The sequence below is a fragment of the Rhinoraja longicauda genome, chromosome 17 (assembly GCF_053455715.1).
Source record: "Rhinoraja longicauda isolate Sanriku21f chromosome 17, sRhiLon1.1, whole genome shotgun sequence".
NCBI classification, from domain to species: Eukaryota; Metazoa; Chordata; class Chondrichthyes; order Rajiformes; family Arhynchobatidae; genus Rhinoraja; species Rhinoraja longicauda.
In genome coordinates, this window is record NC_135969.1 from 10,881,129 (window position 1) to 10,907,752 (window position 26,624).

General features: G+C 44.7%; 1 protein-coding gene and 1 pseudogene across 4 annotated transcripts in view; one reads left to right on the forward strand and one right to left on the reverse strand.

Moving 5' to 3' along the window:
• The window catches only part of LOC144601747 (uncharacterized), a 90,232-nt gene that overhangs the window by 6,850 nt on the left and 56,758 nt on the right, over positions 1-26,624 (reverse strand). The window lies entirely within an intron of this gene.
• On the forward strand, positions 21,044-26,505 carry LOC144601985 (general transcription factor 3C polypeptide 4 pseudogene; annotated as a pseudogene).

The window sequence follows — 26,624 nt, forward strand, 5'->3', positions numbered from 1 at the left end:
TTCTATTATTGTGGGGATTACCAGGAATCATGGCCTTTAGTAAGGAGTGTCCATCTCTCAGTGCTAAAATACCAAAGGATAAAACATTTACATTGGCTATGTATAGCATGTTATTGTCACATGAAATCATGAAACGATGAAATTCCTTTTTTGCACACAGTTCAGTAAAAAAAATCTTACCTCACATCGGCACAATCATACTTAAGTGCAAGAGGGGAGGCACAGTGGCTCAACGGTAGAGTTACTGCCTTACAGTGCCAGAGACTCGGGTTCAATCCTGACTACGGCTGTTGTCTGTACAGACATTGTGCATTCTCTCCGTGACCCGCATGGGTTTTCTCCGGGTGCTCCGATTTCAAAGACGTACAAGTTTGTGGGTTAATTGGCTTCAGTAAAATTTGTGATTCTCCCTAGTGTGTGTAGGATAGTGCTAGTGTACGGGGTGATCGCTGGTCGGCACAAACTCAGTGGGCTGAAGGGCCTGTTTACATGCTGTATTTCTATAGACTATATTCCATAGACTATGTAAGAATAACATATTCTTATGTAGGTATGTAGGTTAATTGGCTGGGTAAATGTAAAATGTAAATGTAAAAAATGTAAAAAATTGTCCCTAGTGGGTGTAGGATAATGTTAATGTACGGGGATCGCTGGGCGGCACGGACTTGGTGGGCCGAAAGGGCCTGTTTCCGGCTGTATATATATGATATGATATGATATTACACTGAGGCAATACACAAGAGCTGTCATATTTCTGGTGCCATTTTGTGTGATTCAAATCCAAAGTTGTTATTATGTCGAGTCTTAACTTTGCAAATCTCATTTTAATTGCAGTAACCTACAAGTAGATCTAAAACATTTTGTAAGCTGAACATCAAAATCATTTTTTCATAAGTTGGTTTTCAACTATATACTGAAAATCTGATTGATGCATTCACCTCCTCCCTTATGTCTGTTTGATGAAGTAAACTGTGTCTATTCTGGGCATTTTAGCTGAGCGCAAGTGTTCTAAAAACTGCATTTTAAATATACCCTGAGAGATCTGGTAGCATTTTGGTGTTGGACTAGTAACGGAGAGCCCATGCCACTAGTCCACAGATGCCAATGCAAGCCCCACCAGGGCAGGTCAGGCATTTCAAGTTGTTGAGTAAGTAGGAATCTAGAACGAGACCAGTGACCATGAAACTACCGGACTGTCGGTACGACTCAAGTATTCTTCTCATATAATAAATGATAACGATCTGTGCCATGTGTGGGCAAAATACATAAACTCCTGAACACATGAACAGTTACTACTACCCTGGATCAAAACCATCCAGAAGACCTGTTGCAGCCTTTCAGGAAGATGACGGGATTAATTTTCAATCCTTTCTTAAGATTGTAAACCAGTTTAAAATGAATGGATTGAAAATCCAACCATGACTGCCCAACAGGAGAAGCCAGGAGACCAGGATGGAACTGCAGATGCTGGTTTAAACCAAAGAGACACAAAAACCTGCATCATAGGACAATCGACTGACATCTCTCCGTCTCCATTACAGGAGATAGACTATCGACTGGCATCTATTATAAACCCACTGAGTCCCACAACTATCTAGACCACACTTCTCCCCACCCTGCCTCCTGCAAAGACCACAGAGTCCACGCCGACCAGTATTCCCCGTATACCAACACTATTCTCCACACCGAGAACAATTTATAATCAACCCACAAACCGGTACGTCCATGGAGTGTGGAAGGAAACTTGGAGAAACCCACGCGGTCACAGGGAGAACGTGCAAACTCCGTTCAGACAGCACCCGCAGTCAGGATCAAACCCAGGGCTCTGGTGCTGTAAGGCAGCAACTCTGCAGCTGCGCCACCGTGCCACCCCTTACGCCCTTGTAACTAATGCTTGCAAAAGATGTAGGGATTCACTCCAAGCTTCCCATGTCTGTTCAAAAGGAGTCAATGAGAGTTGTGCTCAAACTCTGACAAGACAACATTATTTGCCCATCCCCACCTCAATCCTTGACATGCGACTCACCTGGCTACAAAAGGGAAAGTCGGTGTGGGGTTTAGAAGGAATAACCCACTCACCCTCATTGTTTCTGAAGCATGCTGGAAATGGATAAAAGTATTCTTACTAGAGTACCACCTAGGCCACCCTCGCCCCCAATGGAAAGAGTTCATTTCAGACAAAATCTTTTCACCCAAACAGGATATGAATTCATAAATCAGAGGCATCTAAATCTTCAGAATTACCCCACCAATTATTTTGATTATGCCGATCTGATCAGATCTCCCTCTACTTCCCACCCTCGATAATGGTTCCATGGCTGGTTGTCCATGCACAAGACCTCACTGACCCTATTCAAGTGCGGAGAACTCCACACGCAAACCTGGCACCGTCATTGGTTTTTGATCTGAAACATTAACTTTGTTTCTCTTTCCACAGATGTTTTCTAACCAGCTGAGTGTTCCCTGCCCTTTTTGTTTCCGTAGAGTTTCTATTGGACATCTTAGCGCTCTGGTCTTAAGCTCTTGTGACGAGCTTGGCTTCCGGAGACTTGTTGGTGTACACTCGGGACAATTTACAGAGACCAACTAACCTGCTGCCTTGTGGGATGTGAGAGTAAATGGAAGTGCCTGGAGGAAACCCACACAGTCACAGGGAAAACGTGCAAACTTCAGACAGACAGTACCCAAGCTCCGGATTGAACTCAGGTCTCTGGTGCTTTGAGGCAGCAGCTCTACTAGGTGTGCCTCCTTGTAATATTGGCAGATCTACACTATTGAATCGAAAATCCATATTTAAATGGAAAATTTGCTGTCCAGTAACAAAATAGGTGTGAATTTCCTCTAGGGTTTTCCCCCAATTTGAGCAACCAAACTCCAAAGATTGAATTCCAGGCCAGGAGCATCTCACAAATGAAACCTCACCACGACCCCACTCGCAAGAAGCCCCACCTCACAACAAGTCTTGTCTACAGGTTCTTCTGGCATCAGGTCCCCGCCCGCACCAGGTCCCCGCCCGCACCAGGTCCCCGCCCGCACCAGGTCCCCGCCCGCACCAGGTCCCCGCCCGCACCAGGTCCCCGCCCGCACCAGGCCCCCACCCGCAACGAGTCCCTCCCACAAAGATTCCCACCCACAATTAGCCCTACCCACAATTAGTCCCACCCGCAACAAGACCCGCCCACAATTAGTCCCGTCCGCAACAAACCCTGTTTGCTGGCCACATCCATGACGAGGTCACGTGAAACAAACTCCACAAACACCAAAGGTAATAGAGCAGAGCACTCGACCCTAAAACCTGTAGTATGTCATGGCACCATTTTAGTAGGCAGAAACTTGCAGAAACATTTAAAAAGAAAAATAACAAAAATCTGTGCATTGATAGATGAGATGTATTCTGCATTTTTTATGATATCATCATACATACTGTTCCCCCAAAACACTGATTACACTGCGAGAGGCACAGCGAACGGCAGATTTTGCTTACTAAAATGGCTCCTTTGCGTACTACACCTCAGTATAGGTGATTTTGACGGAGTGGTATATCTTGCTCCACTCTATTATCTTTGACAAACACCAAGCCCATCCATAACTAACCCCACTCATAAAACCCCTGCACAAACACTAACAAGAACTCCCATGTACCAACTGTCCTCCACTGGCCTAGAGATTATGTTCCATTTAAGCAGAAAAACATAAGGCGATGGAGTCCATCACAATGAAAAGAGTCATGTTTACCAGTCAAGAGTTAGGAGTGTTTTAGCTTATTCTCTCCATAGCATTCTCTTGTCTGCGACACACACATCTCATGAATGAATGGAAAAAGCACACACCTCTTCTGAATCTGATTTTGGGATCTGATTAATCCCCAAACACAAAAGATTACACATCTGTATTTTTTAATAAACATACCGCCTCTTTAAATTCATTCCAAGCTGCCTGGACATTGATAATTTATACAAGAAGCACAAAGGGAGAAATCATTTTACTAATTATTCAAATCCAAATGATATCAGGAAAGGTTTATTACGTTTTAAGATCATTTAGTTTTCTGATCACATAAATGCCCGAAGGAGTACAAAGCTGACAGTTTGATATCAAGGAACAATTGAGTGGTCTCAGACACAATTGTCCAAAGAGAGATGGTAAATATCCATGGGAATGCTGCAGTTTTGAAGCAGTGAAACTAGAGTCTTTCACAGACAGTGGTAACACGAGACCACAGCATGGGAAGGGATGGTATCTGTTCCTTAAAGCAATGCTTGTCACTGGGGTTAGCTGTAATAGCTTGCATGTACATTGAACGTCTACTGTTTCCTTGTTATAGAGCTCCATACGGCAGCCCTACAGGGAGCAGGTCACTGTCTGAGGTAACAAAGCTATTGAAAAGCTAAAACAAGTGCCAGAATCTCAGCTCATTTTGTGCTGGCCAAAATATGAACAGTCAGGCACGGTGGTGCAGCAGTAGAGTTGCTGTCCAACCGCGCCAGAGACCCGGGTTCGATCCTGACTACAGGTGCAGTCTGTACGTTCTCCCCGTGATCGCGTGGGTTTGCTCCGGGTGCTCCGGTTTCTTCCCACACCCCAAAGATGTGCAGGTTTGTAGGTTCATTGACCTGTAAATTGTACCTGATGTGTGTTGTTGTTCGTCCTTCGGGTTCGAAGATGACCATGACTTCACTTTCAGTTGGAGGATTGGTGACTGTGGGTCCGGAAGTGACTGGTGAGGCCAATCCGGGCCCGGAAGGCACGCCCACACGTAGGACACAAGTGGTGTGATGTGTAGGATAGAACTAGTGCATGGATGATTGCTGGTTGGTGTGGACTCGAGGGCCGAAGGGCCTGTCTCCACTCGATACCTCTAAACTGAAACTAAACTAAATATTGATTTAAAGTTGTGTAGGGTCTCGACCCGAAAAGTGAACTATTCCTTTTCTCCAGAGATGCTGTCCGACCTGCTGAGTTACTCCAGCACTTTTTGTCTATTCGTTATGAGTTGTTAGTTGAGAATGAAGCGGTCTATCTATTAATTCTGAGTCACTGGGTTATGGAACAAACACAGGGCCGTAAGCACCTCTCTGGGCCCAGAGAAGGCCCGGGCTGGCAAAATCACCTGGCAACTAAAATGTGTTTGGATCTACTTAAGAGGCTAAACTCAGACAAGGAGCCCATCTGCAGGAATGGAAGCTGCTTGAACTGATGGGATGCTTCACTGCACCCGAGGTTTGCTGATGCAAAATCCAGTCCAAACCTGATGCACATTCTGATTAAAATATTTATCAAAGACACACCATCTGCTGGAGTAAGCAAAGGTGTGAAGAGAATATAAACTCTTTGTGACTGGGGTTGTAACAGTAACCCTTCACTGCTCAGAAATGTACTCAGGGGAAGGAAGGAATAACCCTTAGCTGATCAATGGCGTGACTGGCTTCAACCCTTTAAAGTCCAGTGCTGTAATTGGGAGTGGAAGAGAGTAATTCAAGAGTCAATGTTCGGACCAAGAATTAGAGAGTATCCCCTTTGAAGTTCAGTGTTGTGTGAGGGAGAAAGCTGCAATTTAAAGTTCAGACACAAAAATAGAAAATGGTGAAAATACTCAGCAGGTCAGGAAGCATCTGTTTGAGGAAAACAGTTAGTTTTCGACCTGAAATGTCACCCATTCCTTCTCTCCAGAGATGCTGCCTGAGTTACTCCAGCTTTTTGTGTCTATCTTCGGTTTAAATCAACATCTGCAGTTCCTTCTTACACAGTTAGTGTAGTTCAGTTTAGAGATACAGCGCGGAAACAGGCCCTTCGGCCCACCGAGTCCACACCGAACAGCGATCCCCACACACTTACACAATCCTGCATACTAGGGACAATTTACATTTATACCCAGCCAATAAACTTACAAACCTGTGCGTCTTTGGAGTGTGGGAGGAAACCGAAGATCTCGGAGAAAGCCCACGTGGTCATGGGAAGAACGTACAAACTCCGTACAGACAAGCACCCGTAGGCAGGATTGAACCAGGCAGTAAGTAGCACCACTGCCGCCCATGTTTCAGGTTCCAGAGCTTTTGACAGAAAATTATTATATTTTCATAGCGGAGAGTGGGGGAAGGGGTGGAAGAATACAAGGAATATCTCTGATAAGGTGAGACCAAATGACTCAATGTGGCACTGAGAGGCGTACAGCACGGAGCCAACTCATCCACACCAAGGTAGATCCCCCACACAAGCTAGTCACATATTTCCTCGTTTGCCCATATCCCTCTAAAGCTTTCCTATCCATGTACCTGTCCACGTTTCTTTTGCAAGTTAGAAGCCCACTATGCACTGGTTCACTCGCATCACTTTGAAGAGTTTTTCACTTTGAATGATTGGATAGAGAGCGAGTAACCTTGCAAAGTTACATTGATAGGTAAGAAATATCAAAGTGCGGAGATTTCAAGGACTAGAGTGCATGTCTTTAAGGTGAGAGGGGCAAAGTTTAAAGGAGATGTGCAGGGCAAGTTGTTTGCACAGACAGTGGTGGGTGCCTGGAACATGCTGCCAGGGGTGGTGGTGGAGGCAGATACGATAGGGGCATTTTTTTTTAAAGAGTCTTTTGAATAAGCACATGGATATGCAGGGAATGGAGAGGTGGAAAACATACAGGCAGATGGGACTAATTTATCATGGGACCATGTTTGGCACTGATATTGTGGACCATGGGGCCTGTTCCTGTGTTGCACTATTCTATAGGTAGACACAAAACACTGGAGTAACTCAGCGGGTCAGGCAGCATCTCTGGAGAAAATGGATAGGTGACGTTTCGGGTCGGGACTCTTTTTCAGTCTCATACATCATTTTCTCCAGTGATACGGCTTGACCCACTGAGTTACTCCAGCATTTTGTGTTTATCTTTGGTATAAACCAGCACCTGCAATTCCTTTTTTATTATATTCTGTACTATTGTACGATCAATGTAATGTTCAGCACCTTGACTAGGCACGAGTCTCACCATCTAGTTGTTTGGCATTAATCAATAAAACCATAAATTCTGAAGAGCATTCTAATCGTTGCCAATTGGGCTTGTTTGTTTTTCAAACAGTTTAGTACAGATAGCAAGTGCGGAGGATGGTTATTTAACAGGCATGAGGTAACCAAGCAAGTCATAAAGAGCTACCTAGGCTGACAGAAAGATCAATTAACCCAGGGGCACATTTTGTTTGATTTGAAATGAGCAGAGCACATTCAAAGAAGATGGTTGAACCGGGTTTTGGAACTCCTTCACTCAGACACCTCAACACTAGCAAAACAAAGGATTATTCTGTACTAGAGATAGACTAGTGCTGGAGTAATCTCTGGACCTAACCCACCCCCTACTTCCAGTCTGAAGAAGGGTGCCAACCAACCCAACAAGTCACCCATCCTTAGTTCCCCACATTGTTTCCCTTAAGATCACACCTTCCCTACCCAACAGTGGGCCGACCAGGCACCACCCAGACTGAAGTTAGACACAAAAAGCTGGAGTAACTCAGCGGGTCAGGTAGCTTCACTGAAGAAAATGAAAAGTCGATGCCTCGGGCTGAGACCCCTGTCCAGACTGAGCTCAGTCCGAAGAAGGGTCCCGACTCGAAATGTAACCCATCCTTCAGCGAGTTACTCCAGCACTTTGTGTCTCTCTTTGGTATAAACCAGAATCAGCAGTTCTTTGTTTCTACATTATTCTGTACTAGACGCACTCACACGAGGGAAAGATTTTTAAATTAACAATACAATAGGCTAAAATGTTTGGGGTTCTAACATTGATAGAAGTTGCAGGGGTAGAGTTGCTGCCTTACAGCGCCAGGGACCTGGGTTCGATCCTGACTACGGATGCTGTCTGTATGGAGTTTGTACATTCTCCCTGTGGCTGTATGGGATTTATCCGGGTGTTCCGGTTTCATCCCACGCTCCAAAGACGTACATGTTTGTAGGTTAATTGGCTTCGGTAAAATTGTAAATTATCGCCAGTGTGTGTAGGATAGTGTTAGTATGCGAGGATAGTTGGTTGGCGCAGACTTGGTGGGCCAAAGAGCCTGTTTCCGTGCTGTATCTCTAAACTAAACTAAACTGAGACCGGTGAGATTGGCTCTCTTTGGTTTTTTGACAAGATATTCTTGGAAGTGCTGTACCTTGCAGAATGCGATACTGTTTACATCATCCACAATCAGTTTCAGGACCTTGTGAGGACTGAAGGTGATCAGATCACAGGCCCCCTTGGGAGTGCAGCTCTGGTTTAGCTGATTCACTGTGAATCAGCAGAAGCCATCCAGCTCTCCAGCAAGGGCACGGAGTGGAGCCGCCGGTCAAGGGAAGCAAGCAGCTGGCAAAGCAGCCTCAGCAAAGCAGGGTACAGAGGGGCTGTGGCTTGGGCAGTGTCACAGGGCCGCAAACACAGCTGGTTGTTGGATCATTTCTATGTCTTTTCGCCAGATGTCGGTGTCATTAGTAAGGCCGGAACTTACTGACCAGTCCCTAAATTGAGTGACTTTCCAGACCATTTCTGACTCACCCACACTACGGTGGGCTTTGTCAGACAGGTCAGATACAGACAGGCAACAGATTTCATTCCCTGATGGATGGCACAGTGGCGCTGCGGGTAGGGCTCCAGAGACCCGGATCAATCCCAACCTCGGGGGCTGTGTGTGTGGAGTTTGCACGTTCTCCCTGTGACCCTGTGGGTTTCCAGTTTCCTCCCACACTCCAAAGACGTGCGGGTTTGTAGGTTAATTGGCTGTAAATTGCCCGTAGTCGAGGGGGGAGCGGATGAGAAAGTGGGATAACATAGAACATATGAACGGGTGTTCCAATGGTTGGGGTAGACCCAGTGTGCTGAATGGGCTGTTTTATGCGACATACCTAAACTAAACTAAATTGATACAGTGTAGGTTTTGTCAGAGACCTGATGCAGCTGACATATTAACACTTTTTTAATGCTAAATGCTGCTTTATGCAAACGTACTTTTCATGATTTAAAGCTTGTGCAACAAGTCACACTGCCATATTATCATCGGTTTGTGAGACCAAATGTTCACATGAAGTATGCTGCACTGTGCAGATCCCAGTGCAGGAGACCTGATGGCTCTCCTTATGGGCACAGGTTGAATCCACTTTCCCTAACTGCACTAATTTTTCCCTCCGCGAGAATCTGCTTCACATCAAAAAATAATCTATTGCAATCGCATTCCTATCCCAGGCCCAGCTGAAAATATGGATTGTACCTGGACCTCATAAAGTGGCTGCCAGCTCAGCCAAGAGCTTGATTGAACGCTACATGGAGTATAAATTCTTGCAGTTTATCCAAAACTAAATTTCCACCTCAACAGGTTGAAAGACATAGTTTGCATGTTCCCTTTAACTCCCCTGGGGCTGAGCTGGACTCTCTGAGCTTTGGTTCACACCGACCGCAGTGTGCTGGAAGCTGGAACTGTGGAGAGGGCTGGGAAGGGAGAGGCAGATTTACAGCTTGCGTTGTTTAAAGTGTCGGCTTTAGGTGGACCTGGTGTCCATCATCTGTGCCGCCGACATTCCAACCGTGCCTGAACCCAGCGACCGTGCCAAGAACGAGCAGACGCTGTCCATCCGCTGGGACATACACCGCACAGCTCTGCTTCTCTCAGCCCACAGAAATCATGCACTGTCTGATTAAGTACCACACAAGGTGGAAATCTGCCCTTGGGAGCCTGCACTAAACATTGTTACAGCAATAATCCGTCATGTCACCCTCCAGAAATCTTGTTCCGTAGAACACAACGGTGCTAAATATTTGGACAGGAGTAGATGAGCCACACTTTCATGCCTATTTAATCCCAGTGTTTAGTGTTTAATTTAGAGATACAGCGCAGAAACAGGCCCCTTCAGCCCACCAAGTCCGCGTCGACCAGCGATCGACACGTACACTAATATTATCTTACGCACCAGGAAGAACTTACAATTTTTACCAAAGCCAAATTACCTACAAACCTATACGTCTTTGAGTGTGGGAGAAAACCGGAGTTCCCGGGGAAAAACCTACGTGGTCACAGGGAGAACATACCAACTCCGTACAAACAGCACCCATAATCAGGATGGAACCCGGGTCTCTGGCGCTGCAAGGCAGCAACTCTACCGCCGCACCAATGTGCTGCCCTAAGATAAATCTGATCAAAGATAAATCTCTACTCATTGTCCCTTTCCCTTGGGGTACTTACGGCACATTGAATGGCTGTGCTGGCTCGAAAGGCCAAATGGCCTACTCCTGCACCTATTGTCTATTGGTTCATCTCCAAAATACTGCAAGTTCTTACAGTCCATAAGATTGGCCAACAGGCTAAGCTTGCCTTCAGCTTGTAGGTTTTTTTTAATAAAGGAAAAGCATAAATTGTAACATTTCTGGGTCAAATAAGGAAGGCACTAAAATCTGAAGTAACTCAGTGGGACAGGCAGCGTCTCGGGAGAGAAGGAATGGGTGACATTTTGGGTCGAGACCCTTTGTCTGAAGAATGGTCTCAACCCGAAACGTCACCCATTCCTTCTCTCCAGAGATGCTGCCTGTCCCGCTGAGTTACTCCAGCTTTTGATGTCTATTTACGGTTTAAACCAGCATCTGCAGTTCCTTCCAACTCAAATAAGGAAGGGTTGTATCGACCTTCCTGTTCTCTGCCAAAGGGAACATATCGCTCCATTTATGTTTTAATTTGTGGAACATCAATTTGGGACCCAGGGAATGTGAATGTTCACTATGTGCAATGTGGAACTCAGATGCACATTATTTCCCCTGTTTCCTGAAGAAAAAACTGTTTCTTCTCTGCCTTTTATTTCGTTTAGTTTAGAGATGCAGCGTGGAAACAGGCCCTTCGGCCCACCAAGTCCGTGCCGATCGGCAAATTTAAATTCCCCAAGATTCAATATTCGGGTCAGATCTCACTCTATGATATTAATGCACCAAGTCGCTGAATTCCTAGCACAATAACACAAGATCGGAAATTGTGGAAGCACTCGGTAGGTCAGGCAGTGGATAGAGAAAGAGAGTCAATGTTTTGGATTGAAGGCCCATCGACGGAACAGAATTGTTAATTCCGTTTCTCATTCCACACATGCTGCCTGACCTGCTGCGCCTTTCCAGTATTTTCTGTTTTTGTTTCTGACCTCCAGCACGTGCAGTTTTCAATGTCCAACTCGTACGTTTACCTGGGCTCCCTGCACAGGGAATTGCTTGGACTCTGAAACGACTGCGCTGTTGAAAAAAAGTCTTCTGGTTCACAGGTAACGGAGGAAATGTACATCTTCCTCATCTCCCAATCTACCTAATAATACTCCAAGTATTTGGAGATGAGTATTTTTGAAATTGTTACAGTACAGGAAACCTGTTTCATAATTCCATTATCTGTTTCAGTAATGTTGATTTGAGTATTTTTTTTTATCAGGACCTAAACCTAGGGGTCAGCCATACAATTTGTGGGACAGTCTAGTGGGAGACTCCAGGACCAGAGGGCACAGTCTCAGAGAAAAAGGACATACCTATAGAATGGAGATGAGGAGGAATCTGTCCAGTCAGAGGGTGGGGAATCTGTGGAATTCATTGCCATAGACAGCTGTGGAGGTCAAGTCAATGGATATTTTTAAGGCGGGGATGAACAGATTCTTGGTTAGCAAGGATGGCAAGGGTTATTGGAGAAGGCAGGAGAATGGGTTGAGAGGAAAGATAGATCAGCCTTGGTCGAATGGCAGAATAGACTCGATGGGCTGAATGAACATGAACATGATTTCCTGAAACTGATTTAACGGCTTATCAATGCGTATTCAGTGGAGATACAGAATTTGAAAGCAGTCGGAAGGGTTTTCACAGATAAATCTTTGAGCTGCTGGTAAAGTGACTGATTTTTAGTTGGTAGCTAAAACCAACTAGCTCGCCCTCTACGGAATTATTTTCTATGCCCACATCTCGCTCTTATCCTATTGGAATAGATTAGTGTGTGACCATTGGGTTCAGTGCAGGAGTTACCATCACAATGAAGTTCTGGATTAAAGCAACAAGATAATAAACAGCATAATCAAGCAGGTTCAGGCTTGAGTATAAATTTACATTGGATAGCCTTGCCAATGCTCATTGTCTTGAGAAAACCTACTACAAAAGAGATTAAAGTTAATCTGTGATGACTTTTAAAATACAACTATAAGTAGGTCTGCTCCAATGTGATGGCTGTGTTTCTAAGGAACCACAGGTTATAGAAAACAATTGTGTAAATGGGGACAAAGGGGGTTACGGCAGCTACGCTTGGCCAAGCCAACCCCGCGCACCACCAGGACAGCACAGCTTCATGGTCAGGTCAGGAACCCTGCACTTACGAAAACTGGGACTTGAAAATGGCGCCAAACTGGCGATGCTGTACACAGCAATAGTGTACTACTGCTGTACATTCGACTGTATCTGAGATGCTTGGTGTAATAAGCAATACTTGTACTGAACTGTATACAAAAATGAATTTCACTGTACCTCGGTACATGTGACTAATAAATGTGACTACCACGGGCTAGATTGTTTCAGACTTGCAATAACAAAGTTATTCTCCCCCCAAGTATTTTCAAGAACAAAGGTCTTTTTAATGTTTTTTTGTTGTTATTGCAAGCTAAAAATACTAAAAGCCTATGTTACATTGTTTCATAGAGTATCATTGCACAAGTGTCAATAGAAGCGATTGGTTGTCAATTTCAATAACCATCGCGGTGAAACTGATAGGTTATGTTCTGAAGAGACAATGGTGCCTGACTACTGCAGGGAGGCGACATAGAAACAGTTTTTCTTCCCCAGACTGTTTTACCCACCAAGACAGCTTTTTTTTTCTGATTGTCATTTCCAAAGTAACTTTTAAGTGGTTCTCTACTTCCCGATTGAAATCGCACTATAACCAATTCAACCCGTGAAATACAAATTGTTTTCCCCGATTCATCAATTGCGTATTATTCAATCAGTGTTATGGTAGCACATGTATGGCAGAACTACCTGTACATGTTTTTGGATCCTTGTCATTCTCTCACCCCACGTCTTAACCATCAGTTTCTTCTCTCCATTCCTACTGGAGAGTGCTCAGACTCTTCCAGGCCTTCACTGACAGAGTCAGAGCCAGAGCACAAAAAAGAACACAAGAAAGAGAGAGAAAGAGAGAATCTTTTTTCATCCCCATCACTTAACACCCATCCTTCCCTGCCCTTGAGAAAGCCATAGAAAATCATATCTACAGTCCTCTGCATTCTGCACATTCTGTACACCACTCTAATGTGAGGTGGACTTTGACCTAGTAACCCTGAAGATGGCAATAGATGTACAAGTCTGGAACACAGTGCAGCTTTAAGGGGAATGGGAATGGCAATACGTCAAAAGAAAGCCAAGCAAATTGAACAAACGTAAAAGAAAAAAGGAGATTATAAATGGAAAAAAAAATGTTAAGAGTTACACAAATTCCAGAACTTTATTAATATCTACAAATATGTTAGTTGAATATTTTACAGAATCTCCCGCGGCATTGGCAACACCAGCAGGAATGCAACGCTTGCTATTTCCTTAAGATTTTAGTTTAGTTTAGAGATACAGCGCGGAAACAGGCCCTTCGCCCCACCAAGTCCGCACCGACCAGCGATCCCCCTGCACATTAACATTATCCTACACACACCAGGGACAATTTACACATACACCAAGCCAATTAGCCTACAGATCTGTACGTCTTTGGAGTGTGGGAGAAAACCGAAGATCTCGGAGAAAACCCGCACAGTCACGGGGAGAACAGACTCCGTACAGACAGCGCCCGTAGTCGGGATCGAACCCCGGTCTCCGGCGCTGTAAGCGCTGTAAGGCAGCAACACTACCGCTGCGCCACCGTGCCAGTTTTCTCTGGGAGTTTTCACTGGCACCGACAATTGGAGGTTGAAGAGGGCCAAAATGGTGGGACAACTTTCACAGGAAATGTGCATGCACAGGGCAAGCACCTGTGCATTACTTAACCAGCAAGCTGAGAACAAAATAGAGGTGGGGAAACATTGTTAACCATGTTTGGCCTCTAAAACACTCTATCCAATATTACCAGTCTTCTGAAGTGAATCAGCCTGGACAACTAATTGTTGGATGTCACCTGTTTTTATCTGTGTGTGGGAGGGGGGGGAGGGAGGAGGAGGTTAATGACAACCAAAAACTGTAGTCTTCCATATGCAGCTTTTGTTTTTTTTAAAAATAATTGTAAAGCTTTCGTTTATGCAGATAAATAATTATTACAATACAGGTGCACCGTGGGTGGGATACTGTAGGAGGAGACTGCTGGAGGAGGCGGGTTTTGCATGTGGGAACCGCAATTATGGAGTCTTCTAGATCTAAAAGAGAAATTTTAATTTTTGTCATAAGATTTCCCTTCTGATAGCAGTCTGCAGGAGGGACTAGGCACAATGAACTGCAGATGCTGGTTTACATACAAGACAAAAAGTGCTGGAGTAACTCAGCGGGTCAGGCAGCATCTCTGAAGAACATGGATAGACGACATTTCAGGTCGGGACCCTTCGGGAGTCTGAAGAAAGGTCCCGACCCGAACTGGTGCCGATCCACGTTCTCCCAACCATGATGTTGCCTGAGCCGCTGAGTTACTCCAGCAATTTGTGAGTACACGAGAAGATGTCTGCCCTTGACACAAGACCTCGGCTGAAGAGAAGGCAAGAGGGGACGAAGGAAGAACGACAAAGCCAATGGGAGTGCGGGGGTAGGAAGAGGGATCATTGCCCATCGCCACAGGGGAAGAACAGAGAGGTGTAGATTGCCGCGTCATATGTAATGGAGGGCTACTCAATTACCTAATTGAGGTAGTTGAGAACTGGTCAATCACAGGAAGGGAAATGGGAAAACCTGTTAAAACCCACTCCTCCAGTGAGGCTGTAAACACACCCAACTCATGGATCCAACAATTCTTGTCTCTATTCTCTGGACAGGTTTCCCCAGGCCCCAGGAAAACAGGCCAACTTACCATAAACAGCATGTTAAAGTAGAAGCACACAGTCCCATAAAAGCTTTTACTAATTGACACACATCCTGAGAACAGATTGGTCACGAGTGGAAGCTAATTTGCCCTGTAGGTAGAAGTCAGGTTTGATGTTATAACATCTAATCTGAAGCCATCTGCTGTTTAGTTTAAGAGTGGAGGTTAAAATTATCTCCGTAAACACATACAGGAGATTAAGTTGCATGAGATACATGGTGAGTTGAGAGTTTGAATCCAGAAACGGTTTACCCAAGGAAGACAAAGGGTAATGGTGTAATTACCCTGTAGCTCTATGACCAGTGGTGTCTGGCATGGATCTGTGAGATGGCACCCTTGTTTGTTTGTGATTTATTGTGCTGGTCACAGAAGTGGATCTACAATCACGCATCACAATCGCTCCACTCTTTTAAACGTCTACTTCAACAGCATTTTTCTTACTTTAACTGTGCTATTCCCTTTATCACGTATCTGTACACAGTGGACGGATCAATTGTAATTGTAATCATAATTGTAATCATGTGTTGTCTTTCCGCTAACTGGTTGACATGCAACAAAAGCTTTTCACTGTATCTTGGTGTAAGTGGCCTCACACTGGCAATGGAGGTGGCCCAGGTCAGTATGGGAATGGGAAGTAGAGTTAAAATGGTTGGCAATTGGGATATCCTGTAGGATTAGGTGGACCAAGCATAAGTGTTCATCACAACGGTTGCCAAGTCTACGTTTGGTCTCGCCAGGAGCCCACATCAGGAACATGCAGGAGATGAGATTAGAGGAGGTACATGTGAACTTCTGTCTAACCTGCAATTCTTTGTTTCCACATAAATGTAGGTGGGTTGGTTAATAAGTTTGGAGAGTGCGCAGTGTTACACTTTGGGAGGTCCAATGTAAGAGGAACGTACACAGTTAAAGGCACGATCCTTAACAGCATTGATGTACAGAGGGATCCAGGGGTGCAAGTCCATAGCTCCCTGAAATTGGCAACACAAGTAGATGGAGTAGTAAAGAGGGAGAAGCAAAGAGGGCTTGCCTTCATCGATCAGGGCATTGAGTATAAGATTCAGAAAGTCATGTTACAATTTTATAAAGCTTTGGCTAGGCTCCATTGGGTGTTCTGGTCACCCCATTCCAGGAAGGACGTGGAGGCTTTGGAGAGGGTGCAGACGAGATTTACGAGAATGCTGCCTGGTTTAGAAGGTGTTAGCTATAAGGAGTGGTTGGACAAACTTGGATTGTTTTCTCTGGAGCATCTGATAGAAGTATATTAAATGATGAGAGGCATTGAAAGGGTAGGCAGATAGAACTCGTTTTCCCCAGGAAGGAAATGTCAAAGAATAGAGGGCATAGTTTTAAAGTCAAAGAGGAAAAGGTTAAAGGAGATGTGCGGGGCATTTTTTTTCCGCATTGGTGGGTACCTGCAACATGCTGCCTGGGGTGGTAGTGGAAACGGATACGATAATGACATTTAAGAGGCTATTGGATAGACACATGAATATGCAGGGATAAGGAGGGATATGGACCACATGCAGGCAGACATCATGTTCACACGGAGATTGTGGGCCAAGTGCCTTTCCTGTGTTGTACTGTTCTATATTCTCTGTTCTAACTGGGCCATTCGGCCCACCAATTCTTGTAACAGCTGGGTAATTAAGGCAACCCTGTATCTTTTATCCTCACAACCCTAAGAAAATGTTTTCCTTTAGGTAGTTTAGACTTTAGAGACACAGCGCGGAAACAGGCCCTTCGGCCCACCGAGTTCATGGCTACCAGCAATCACCCCGAACACTAATTAACACTATTCTACACATTAGGAACAATTTACAATTTTACTGAAGCCAATTAACCTACAAACCTTGGAAAGCAGTGACAGGATCAGTCAAAGTCAGCATGGATTTATGAAGGGGAAATCATGCTTGACTAATCTTCTGGAATTTTTTGAGGACGTAACAAGTAGAATGGATAAGGAAGAGCCAGTGGATGTGGTGTATCTGGACATTCAAAAAGCCTTTGATAAGGTCCCACACAAGAGATTAGTGTGCAAAATTAGAGTACATGATATTGGAGGTAGAGTATTGACATGGACAGAGAACTGGTTGGCAGACAGGAAGCAAAGAGGAGGAATTAACAGGTCCTTTTCAGAATGGCAGGCAGTGACTAGTGGGGTGCCGCAAGGCTCAGTGCTGGGACCCCAGTTATTTACAATATTTATTAATGATATAGATGAGGGAATTAAATGAACAGGAAGGCAGATTATTATCTGAATGGTGTCAGATTAGGAGAAGGGGAGGTGCAACGAGACCTAGGTGTGCTTGTACATCAGTTAGTGAAAGTAAGCATACAGGTACAGCAGGCAGTGAAGAACGCTAATGGCAGGTTGGCCTTCATTGCGGGATGATTTGATTTTAGGAGCAAGGAGGCCCTACAGCAGTTGTACAGGGCCCTGGTGAGACCACACCTGGAGTATTATGTGCAATTGTGGTCTTCTAATTTAAGGAAGGACATTATTGCTATTGAGGGAGTGCAGTGTAGGTTTACCAGGATAATTCTCGGGATGGCGGGACAGACGTATGATGAAAAAATGGGTCAACTGGGCTTGTATTCACTGGAATTTAGAAGGATGAGGGGGGATCTTATCAAAATATATACAATTCTTAAAGGATTGGACAGGCTAGGTGCAGGAAAAATGTTCCCGATGTTTGGGGAGTCCAGAACCAGGGGTCACAGTTTAAGAATAAGGAGTAGGCCATTTAGGACTGAGATGAGGAAAAACTTTTTCAACCAGAGAGTTGTGAATCTGTGGAATTCTCTGCCACAGAAAGCAGTGGAGGCCAATTCACGGGAAGTTTTCAAGAGAGAATTAGATTTACCACTTAGGGCTAAAGGAATCAAGAGATATGGGGAAAAAGCAGGAATGGAGTACTGATTTTAGATGATCAGCCATGAAAATATTCAGTGGTGGTGCTGGCTAGAAGGGCCGAATGACCAACTCCTGCACCTATTTTGCTATGTTTCAATGTTTGTCTTTGGAGTGTGGGAGGAAACCGGAGCATCCGGAGAAAACCCACACGGTCACAGGGAGAGCGTACAAACTTCGTCCAGACACCACTCGTAATCAGAATTGAACTTGGGTCTCTGGCGCTGTAAGTCAGCAACTCTATTGTTGCGCCACTGTGCCACCCCTCTTGTAGTTAAGTATGACTGTGCCTACGTATAGTAACTCTACCATTGCGCCAACATACCTCCTTTAACCTGCAAACTGGTACATCTTTGGTGAGAGGGAGGAAACTGGAGCACCTGGTGAAAACCCACACAGTCAGAGGGAGAACATACAAACTCCATACAGACAGCACCCGTAGTCAGATTTGAACCCGGGTCTCTGGCGTCGTAAGGCAGCAACTCTACCGCTGAGCCACCGTGCCACCCCCCCACCCCCCACACCCCCCCCCCCCCACCCACCCACCCACCCACACCCAGATTACAACAGTTCAACTTAAATACCAAATTGTTTAGAAAGGGTTTGCAGCTGTTCTCCAGAGTGTCAGGCTCTCTGGCAACCTGCGCGTGCACTTTGTAGCCAGAGAAAACAAGTTAGCCGTTTCCCGGTTGAGGAGAGACTTCCAAGTCTGTCTGAAGGAAATGAAATCAAATCCTTGCTTGAAACGCATTTAAAGTGATGGAGCCACAAGACAAAGCCAACCTTGGCTCAGACATCCAGCTTCCCGCCATTTCCTCACTCAAACAGTGAGATCACATGTTTCTAGAAGGAGAAATGTCTGGAAAATGACTGACTCTCCTGATGTCTGCGTTTGGGCGGTCAGTGTCAGGTATCAGACCTGCTTTTAGAAGATCTTACTCCTTCCAATTGTTTGAAATCACTTATACAGCAAGGCTGGCCAAGAACAACCACTGACGGTCACTCTGCAAGCTTCCTCTGCCAACATTAAAGTCTCAGTGAGGCAGGTTCAAGACTGACTCCCTACAATGGAGAGCTCCTTGAAACAGAGGGTCCGTAGAAGGCCAGAGGAGGAGCACTTCATTCCAAAATTCCACACCATTTACATCCAGCAAAGACAGACTAGATTTAGCCTGAACAGCAGAGTGAAGGCATGTGGTGGAAAAAGAGGGTCTTGTATTTATCTGGTACATTTCACAATTTCAGGTCATACCAAAGCACTTTACAGTCAATTAGGTTTACCTGGCATATATCCAATGATATAATACATTGAAACATTGAATAATAGGTGCAGGAGTAGGCCATTCGGCCCTTCGAGCCAGCACCACCCTCAATATGATCATGGCTGATCATCTAAAATCAGTACCCCATTCCTGCTTTTTCCCCATATCACTTGATTCCTTTAGCCCTAAGAGCTAAATCTAACTCTCTCTTGAAAACTTCCAGTGAATTGGCCTCCACTGCCTTCTGTGGCAGAGAATTCCATAGATTCACAACTCTCTGGGTGAAGAAGTTTTTCCTCATCTCAGTCCTAAATGGCCTAGCCCTTATTCTTAAACTGTGACCGCTGGTTCTGGACTCCCCCAACATCAGGAACATTTTTCCTGCACCTAGCTTGTCCAATCCTTTAAGAATTTTATATGTCTCTATAAGATCCCCTCTCATCCTAAATTCCAGTGAATACAAGCCCAGCCGACCCATTCTTTCATCATATGTCAGTCCCGCCATCCCGGGAATTAACCTGGTGAACCTATGCTGCACTCCCTCAATAGCAATAATGGTCTTCCTCAAATTAGGAGACCTAAATCGCACACAATACTCCAGGTGTGATCTCATCAGGGCCCTATACAACTGCAGTAGGACCTCCTTGCTTCTAAACTAAAATCCTCTCGCAATGAAGGCTAACATGCCATTAGTTTTTTTCACTGCCTGCTGTACCTGCATGCTTACTTTCAGTGACTGATGTACAAGCACACCCAGGTCTCATTGCACCTCTCCTTTTCCTAATCTGACACCATTCAGATAATAATGTGCCTTCCTGTTCTTGCCACCAAAGTGGATAACCTCACATTTATCCACATTATTCTGCATCTGTCATGCATCTGCCCACTCACCCAACCTATCCAAGTCACCCTGCAGTCTCATAACATCCTCATCGCAGCTCACACTGTCACCCAGCTTTGTGTCATCTGCAAACTTGAAGATGTCACATTTAATTCCCTCATCTAAATCGTTAATATATATATATAATGTGGTGTATTTACCATTTTGAGTATTTGTGTTTTTATCAGTCTGTCGTTTATATCTGCTCTGTGTCGGTGCCGCCGCCACTTTTCCTCTGCATGCCCTTTTAATATGCCCGGTTTTACCACAGTTGTAACACTTTGCATCTTTAAAGCGACACACCTGTGGGCTGTGATTTCTGCCGTTACATCTATGGCAGTTCCTCCCCGTTTGCTTAACCGTGTGCGCATCCACTTTATGCACTTGGTTCGGACGTACCTCGTGTCCCCGCAGCTGCTGCGTGTCTCTCTCCACAGTCTCCATGCTGAGGGCGATTTCAAATGCCCGTGCAAAAGTCAGGTTGGACTCCGACAACAGCCGGCGCTGGCTTGCCTCGTTACAAATCCCACTGACAAAACGGTCCCGAAGCGTCTCATTCAACGACGCTCCAAACTCACAGTTAACTGCACACTGTTTCAGCTCCGCAACGTAACTGGTCACAGACTCATCCGCCCGCTGGTTGCATCGGTTAAAGCGGAATCTCTCCGCAATAAGCAACGGCTTGGGTTCAAAATGAGTCTTTAAAATGTTCACAATGTCGTCGTAGGACTTATCTTTTGGCTTCAGCGGCTGCACCAGGTTCCTTAACAGACCATATGTAGATGCTCCCATCACACTTAACAGAGTAGCCACTTGCTTCTCCACTGCAATGTCGTTAGCCTCAAAAAACTGCTCTAAACGTTCCACATAAGCCGACCAAGACTCTGTCTTTGGCGCGAACTCCCCTATGGAACCTATCATAGGCATTTTCTGCTTGTTTTATCCTCGTCGCCAACTTTAACTGTGGCCAACTTTAAATTCACCAGTTGGTCCCCCTTGGGTTGTGATATAAATGGAAGGTGCTTATTGGCATCTTTGACACTGGATAATAGACTGTCCGTCCAGGTGAATGTAAATAGGCTGCAGTGGACACCAGCTTTAGATATTACAGAAGTGTATGGTGAAATGTTATACGAGAACAAATATGGACATTTGGGTGCAGACTTGAATGCGGAGCTGAAGAATTTCTCGGAATTCCAAAGGAGACATTATATGCAAACTCCTGTCAGAATGGAATGGTCCAGTATTTGCAATACCCAACGTGTAAAAGCCAACAATGAGTGTGAAGATGTGGGTACAGTTCTGTTGGCTGTCCTACTTGAAAATGGTGATGTTGTCATATGGCAGTTTTTGATCCCATTTCATGGCAAAGATTCAATCATTGCCTGCAGTACTATTGAATCGGGCATTAATGACCCAAGTGTCCTGTCATGGTGGGAATATGAGCACGGGAGTCGCAAAATGAGTGGCTTGATTGTTGGTAGCTCTAAAGGACCTGTTAAGATTTTGCCAGTCAACTTGAAATCAGTGAAAGGATACTTCACTCTCAGGCAGCCAGTGGTTCTTTGGCAAGAGATGGATCAGTTACCCGTGCATAATATTAAATGCATATCTCTCTCCCACCCATATCAGAAATGTAGCTGCAGTTTGGTTGTTGCAGCCAGAGGAACATATGTTTTCTGGTGTCTGTTGTTAATATCCAAAGCAGGACTGAATGTTCACAATTCTCATGTAACTGGTCTCCACACACTTCCCATTGTATCCCTGACTGCGAACAAGCAAACAGGGAGTTTCTACACCTGCTCTGTCGATGGAACCATCCAGAAGTTGACTCCAGTCTTCACAGATGTAGCAGTGAAATTTGATCATGTTTTAATCAAGTTGCCAGAGTCACTTGGCTCCGTGAGACTCCATGGAATCTGTCTGAGCCCCAATGATGCTTACTTGGCACTTGTGACTGCGGAAGGTATAAATAATGGCCTCCATCCGGCTAGCCGCACGTACCAAGTGCAGTTTATTATGTTAAAAACTCCAGAAGAAGCAGCATCTAAGCTTTTGGAATCTTCTATCCACAACCTATTCAAACAGGTGGACTTGCTTGATCTTGTACGCTGGCGAATATTGACAGAGAAGTGTATTCCTCCAGACCTTGATGAAGCTTTAGACCTTAAGCTTCAGACAAATACATCTGGCTACCTATGGCGGCTAAAACTTTTCTTCTTAAAGATTTTATTTCAGACATTACAGAAGAATCCTGCTGAAACACTTTGGCGGCCAAATCATCAGGAATCAAAGGTTCTGCTCTGTGATAATTCTGTATTGTTAAATGAAAATAGTCGACGGCCTGACGAAGCAGAGACAAGTGCAAAGGAAGGTCAACCAAGTCGAGTGCCTGGGTGTCAAGCGGAAGACTTGTCTGTGGACGCAAAAGTAGACAAATCTGAAGAACAAATTCGAGAGAGGATTTCAAGGAAATTGAATGAGATTCAGAGTAGGATTGAAGACGTTGAGCTCCACTTGACTCGTGAACACATGAAAAGAGTCCTTGGCGAAGTGTACCTCCACACCTGGATAACTGAGAACACCAGTATCCCATCCTTGTCGCCAACTTTAACTGTGGTGTATTATGATAAGAATCGACGAGTGAGACAGGTTAGCATACAACATATAGCTGCTTTACTTCAACACCACCAGAGGGTGTTATCAGGTATCCCACAATGCTTTATACCCGGAACTACGGCAAGGCTCAGCTGCCAAAACACAAATACTCAAAATGGTAAATACACCACATATATATATTATAAATAACTGGGGTCCCAGCACTGAGCCTTGCGGCACCCCACTAGTCACTGCCTGCCATCTGAAAAGAACCCGTTAATTGCTACGCTTTGCTTCCTGTCTGCCAACCAGTTCTCTATCCATGTCAATACTCTACCCCCAATACCAAGTGCTGTAATTTTGCACACTAATCTCTTGTGTTGGACCTTGTCAAAGACTTTTTGAAAGTCCAGATACATTGAGGAGCAATACACATGTGAAATACAGCGCGGAAACCGGGGCACCTGGAGAAAACGTCAAAGGGAGAACGTGCAAATTCCGTACAGACAGTACCCTTAGTCAGGATTGAACCTGGGTCTCTGGTGCCACAAGACAGCAACTCTACTGATGCGCCACCGTGCCGCTCCGAATGGTGAAAGGAATTGGAGGAGATTTTTGAAGGACAGCACAGGAGGCATATTCTTTGGTGCAAGAATCTCCATGCTACAGCTAACTGCTTCTGGTAGGGAACTGCCAAAGAGGGCCCTGATCACAGATCCAGGAATGGCTACACTTTGGGCAAAGCAACGTGCTCCCACTGCCTGCTCCCAAAGGAAAGCATAACGTCCACACTCCATAACTGTGGAATTGGGGTCTGGTGAGCACTGTCCCGTCCAGCACGGGTACTGACCTCCCCACCATCAATCTGATCTACAAGAGTCACTGCCTCTAAAAGGCAGCCAGCATCATCAGAGACCCACACCATCCTGGCCACGCTCTCATTTCACCACTGCCATTGGGACGAAGGTACAGGAGCCTGAAAACTGTAACATCCAGGTTCAGGATTTTCTATTTATATGTCTGTTGCTTTATTATTTTTATATACATATACACATACACATACACATACACACACATACACATACACATACACATACACATACACATACACATACACATACACATACACATACACATACACATACACATACACATACACATACACATACACATACATATATACATATACATATAAAAGCAACAGACATATAAATAAAAAATAATAGTGCAAAAATACTTTCCCCAAGTCATATAATTCAGAGCCTATTTGGAAGTTATATATATATATATTTGTTTATTATGTTGTATACAGAGTACTATGTTTACATATCTGTTGTGCTGCTGCAAGTAAGAATTTCATTGTTCCTTTTTATGACATACGACAATAAAACACTCTTGACTCTTAGGCTGACTTCCCTCACAGAACCAAAAGCAGCAAACCGTGAGACAGTCATGCAGCATTTTACCTCAGCAGGGAGTAATCTGAAGACAGAGATTTATGGTAACTCATAAACCAACCATGGGCAGATGAGGAAAAACCCAAAGTGTTGTATACATTTCTGAGAGGGATAGATAGGGTAGACAGACAGAACCATTTTCCCCAGCATGGAAATATCAGATACCAGAGAGCATAGATTTAAGGTGAGAGGGCCAAAGTTTTAAAGAAGAATTGGTCTTGGCATCGTGTGGCACAGACAGTATGGGTCAAAGGGCGCGTTGCTGTTCTCTTTTCTATGTTCTACGAATCTGTAAATCAACATGGGGGGGGGGGGGGGGGGGGGGAGGTTTGAAAAGGACACAATCAAGAGTCAACACCTTCAAGGTTACAGACCGGAGCTTGTGGGTGGGTTAAGGCAAAATAACCCCATATTGACCAATATGTTGGTGATAGCCTGAACAGCCAGCAAATCACCATTGGAGATTTGTAGGATACCAATATTTAACAAATGACTGTATTTTATTACAATTATTCATCAAGCCACAAATGTTGGCAATTAGAAATGAAAGGAGTAATCTCTCAAATACCCGGGCCCTAAACGAATGCGCTCCCAACTGTTTGTGCTTACACACGCATGTGTGTCCACACACACACACACACCTCCCCCCCTTTAATTTTCCACTCATGAACCAAAGCTCAGCTCACTAACACCATAGGAATTATGGCTAATGGCCAATACACTGGATTTTTAACAGAACCATAAAACTAGGTCAGAGGATATCTTTCCGATAGCTAATCTAACCGCCTTAGTTCAATGACAAATGAGCACGAACTTCACTCATGCACACAGTCTGCTTCACTATTACTTCATTAGCCTTATCAAATTGCGTGTAGCCTCTCCCTCTTACTTTCTCTGACTACAAACTCAAATGATTTACAACTTAACTGGAATAATGGAAACTTAAATGGGACAAATGCCAGAACGTATGTAGCCATCAGTGAAATGTAAGAAAATAACTGGAGATGCTGGTACAAATCAAAGGTATTTATTCACAAAATGCTGGAGTAACTCAGCAGGTCAGGCAGCATCTCAGGAGAGAAGGAATGGGTGACATCAGGCAGAAAGAACGCAAAGACCCCGAGACATCATCTCAGCAGAAAATATTTGGTGCATTTTTCAGACTCTGCCAGGAGAGCAATCAAAGCTTTTAATCCACAGACGAGTTCCAGCCCGAAACATCACCCATCCTTATTCTCACGAGATGCTGCCTGACCCGCTGAGCTATTCAGGAAACTTTGTGTCTATCTTCGGGATGTACCAGCATCTGCAGTTCCTTTCTACATAAAGCATTTAAAGACGGTGGCGCAGCGGTAGAGTTGCTGCCTTACAGCGCCAGAGACCCGGGTCCGATCCTGACCACGGGTGCTGTCTGTACAGAGTTTGTACATTCTCCCTGTGACCTGCAAGGGTTTTCTCTGGGTGCTCCAGTTTCTTCCCACACTCCAAAGACGTACAGGTTTGTAGGTTAATTGGCTTGGTTTAATTGGAAATTGTCCCTAGTGTGTGTAGGGACATACTAACACCATCCCCAGTGTATGGGAATCGTTGGTCAGCGAGGACTCCGTGGGCCAAAGGGTCTGTTTCCGTGCTGTTTCTCTAAACTACATGAACAGGGTAAAGAGAGATTAGTTGTTAAAATGGACTCTGCTTCAGTGCTCACTTCCCATCACTGATCTTTCAATCAAAGGCAGAAGGTGACATTGTTGGAGGGTGACATTGCTGGAGGCAGGATCCAATCGACTGGGAATGTACGATTGCAGTAAATGCTTCCTCCTACAACCAAACAGACCCAACCCTTCAAACCACGACAACTGCCCCCTGCCCCAACCATCTGTACTTGACTATAAAAAAGATAGCCACAAAGACCTGGAGCAACTCAGCGGGTCAGGCAGCATCTCTGGACAAAAGGAATAGGTGTCATTTCGGGTCGAGACCCTTCTTCAGACTGAGAGTCACAGGAGAGGGAAAGTAAAGGTATGGAAACGTACAGAGAATAAAAGAATGAAAGGTATGAAAAGAACGAATCAAGGCTAAGAAGAATGATCAAAGAAAGATGGAGCCCACAATGGTCCATTGTTGGCTGTGGAAGAGGTGATAATGAGGGGGCACAAACAGTGAAACTAAACAGGGTGACAGAGAACCTGGTAGGATGAATAAGGTGGAGGAGGGATGGAGAGAGAGGGAATGCAAAGGTTACTTCAAATGAGCGAAATCAATATTAATACTGATTAATATTGTGAGCTGTGTTGTGAGCTGCTTTGGCTCATCACAAACTCTTCTTTGATCCACTCGAAACAAATTAGATAAGTGCGCTGAATAACATTTGTGTTATAATGACGTAATGCAGAAGAATTAGACGACCATTCTTGATGTAAATATGAAGTGGATTCACAGTGACAGAAAAATTCTTCAACCAATTCCACAGGAAGGAAGCAAGCCTGCCAACTGTACCGAGCAAGCAAGCGTTGTTTCCAT